The sequence below is a fragment of the Chrysoperla carnea genome, chromosome X, assembly GCF_905475395.1.
Source record: "Chrysoperla carnea chromosome X, inChrCarn1.1, whole genome shotgun sequence".
In the NCBI taxonomy this organism is placed as follows: Eukaryota; Metazoa; Arthropoda; class Insecta; order Neuroptera; family Chrysopidae; genus Chrysoperla; species Chrysoperla carnea.
Window position 1 is genome coordinate 32,496,786 of NC_058342.1, and position 2,983 is coordinate 32,499,768.

A 2,983-nucleotide genomic window follows, 5' to 3' on the forward strand; every position below is an offset into this window, starting at 1 on the left:
ATAATAAATCTAGTTAGATTATAAACTAACGACAGATTGTGTGAAAATTATAAAATTAGTTAATTTGGAGAAAATGGACACCAAAGTTTTTTCTTAACTTGCGCCCTCTCGAGTAAATAGTGATGTTTACGAAAGAATGATTCAAATAAAAGTTGTTTATTTTTTTAAAAGGAATAATTTTTACATTTAAACTTTTGTTTTATCTCTAACGGTTTCCAAGATGGATAGATTGAATGAGCAAAAAAAATCATTTTAAAATAACCATATCTCGATCAATTTTGAAGCTAGAAAGTCGAAAACAAACAAAAATGTGGAGAAATACTTCAACTAGAACTTTTAATTGAATTGTTTTTATTTGATGCATAGTTTTTTTTGTAATTCATAAAAAACTGATTAAAACCCTCAACTGTCTCCCAAAAAAGAAAAAAGGGGGTTAGGTACCCCCCTGAGAGGTTAACTTTTTTACTACATAATAAACAATTGTGGAAAATTTCATAACTTGTTAATTTTTCAAAAAAGTGTTATTATTAATATTTTTTACTGAAAATTCAAAATAACTGAATCGGTAATCAGTATAGTTAACTAGATTACTCACAGTGGTCGCAGTGTGTATGGGAACGCACACTTATATGGTTTGTTCCTCATATATGGTTCACAGACACAGACCCACAACTACCGTCGCATCGGTTTACAATCTGACTAGATTTATTATAAACAAACGATTCTTACATTTCTCCGATGACAAATCTAATATAAATTCTAAAAATAGATTGCATACAATTTTCGCGTGGGTGTTTCTATAGAACTTTTACTTCAATATACACACAAGAAGTGAAAGCAAATTAAAGAAAAAACTTTTTGAAAATAGAAAAATTTTTTGATAAAATTAACTGTGTGAAAAATTTTTTCTCGAAATATTATTTTTTCTAGTTATCATCAAATATTTATTCTTGGAAAATGTGGTTTACTCTAAAGAGTAATTGATAAAACTTTCTTTTTAAGTAAAAAAATTCTTTTAAATTAGATTTTTAGGTTAGAATCTAAATACAGGCCTTAAGCATGTACGCCTAATTTAAATACTGATTTTTCCGAAAAAACTAAAGATTAAAGATATTTATTCAAAGTATTTTTCCGCTAAAATGCACCGTTTTAAAGCAAAATTAAACAAACCACCAAAAACACGGCAAATAGTAAATTGTTGTAGATTTTTCAGAAAAATCAATCAGAAATTTTACGTTCGATAAGTTTGAACTATAATCTATTTTTTCTCCAAAATGCATAGTTTGCGAGTAAATTGCAAAAAATCATGGAAAAACATAGAAAATGGTTGGTTTTTCTGAAATTACCCTTATTCTACAAGTAAAGAGCTAAAAATTGGCATAGATGGCATTGCTGTACCCAAAAATTCAGGCAATTTCACGAGTGAACTGCCTTATTAACAGCTACATCTTTTTGTCTCAATACAGCAACACTTTAATATGAACAGTCTTACACCCTCCGTATACTGACTTTGGTTTCTATATGGAGGTTATATGGATTCCAATCACACCAGATGTTCTTTTAGTATTATTTTCTCTAAATGAAAATTTGCATGAAAAAAAAACTAAAAGAAGTATTTTTTACAGTTATAAAAAAACATACCAGAATCTAAATAATAAGGGGAGCGCGGAGAAGGGAATTGGGTTGTGCTGAGTATGATACAGTATTTTATGTGATGGGTTATTTTAATTTTGATTTTGTTATTCCAAATAATAATAAAAGTACAAAAAAAAAAATTCACAATTGATTATAACCGTTGATGTCATTGTAATGACGTCACAGAAATGAGTTAAGTGTGACGTGAAATGTGTATATGGTTGGGAATGAGGTCGCACCAATCAGTGAATCCGTTGGTTCGGGCGCTGTTTCACATTTGAAATCGATATGACGTCACATTTTTATTCATAGAACTTTAAAAAGTATAGAAAGTTAATTGCATTACCTAATGTGATCCTAAAAAAGCATTCAATTTGAAGTCTATGGTGTCAATGAAATCATTGACATTTTGCTGTTCTAACTTGTTTTTAAAGACCCGGCTTTCGAAATTCCTCGGAAAAAGATTATTTTAGTAATAAAATAATAATTATTGGTAACTAATTTATACTAGTTGAATGATTCAAATAAAAGTTGTTAATTTTATTATAAGGAATAACTAACCCCGTAGGACAAAATGGCATAAAATGGCAGCCATTTTAAACAATTCACTAAATTGGAAATTTTGGCCGAACTATTCAACGGAATTTGCTAAAATTTTATCCGAAAGTTGTAAGTAATAAAACCTACTATTGATATTAGTTTCATTAAAATCAATCAAATATTTGCAAGTTACAGTCAAATGAACTGTTTTACTATATGTATGTATACATATGTATATAACGGGGAGGGGAAGGGACGAAAGCCCCCCCAAAAAATATGAAGAGTAGTTCTTAACATTGACTACAAACCTACCAAATTTTGATATGCACCGATGTCTCCTCTTGCAAATATAAAATAAAAATGATAAAATTTCTGAAAAAAAATTCTATTTTTGACGCCATTTTGTTGGTTAGACATGTTGCACCACTCCGCGAAAGTAAAAAATTTCAAAAAATACTTATTTTGATGTGAAAAGAAAAACCCCAAAGTTTCGCTGCCCGAACTTTTAATCCATACACAAGGCGTAATTTTACTCTACTAAGAGAGTTGGAAGAGACGTTAAGTTATATTTACGAAATCTTTGTAAAAACAAATGTTGATAATAAAATCTTCAACTTAGTTGGTTACGTGTATGACAAACAAATTCAATTTGGTTGTTAACTATGTTGTCAAGAAAGTTGAATGTGTGTGGGGTGCTTTCAAATTTACCACCTTTCTATATTATATTTAAGAGGTCTATGAATGTGTCGTTGTATAGAGAGCCACCATTTTGGAGTAGAAACAAGACGATTTGTTGTACCCATATTCA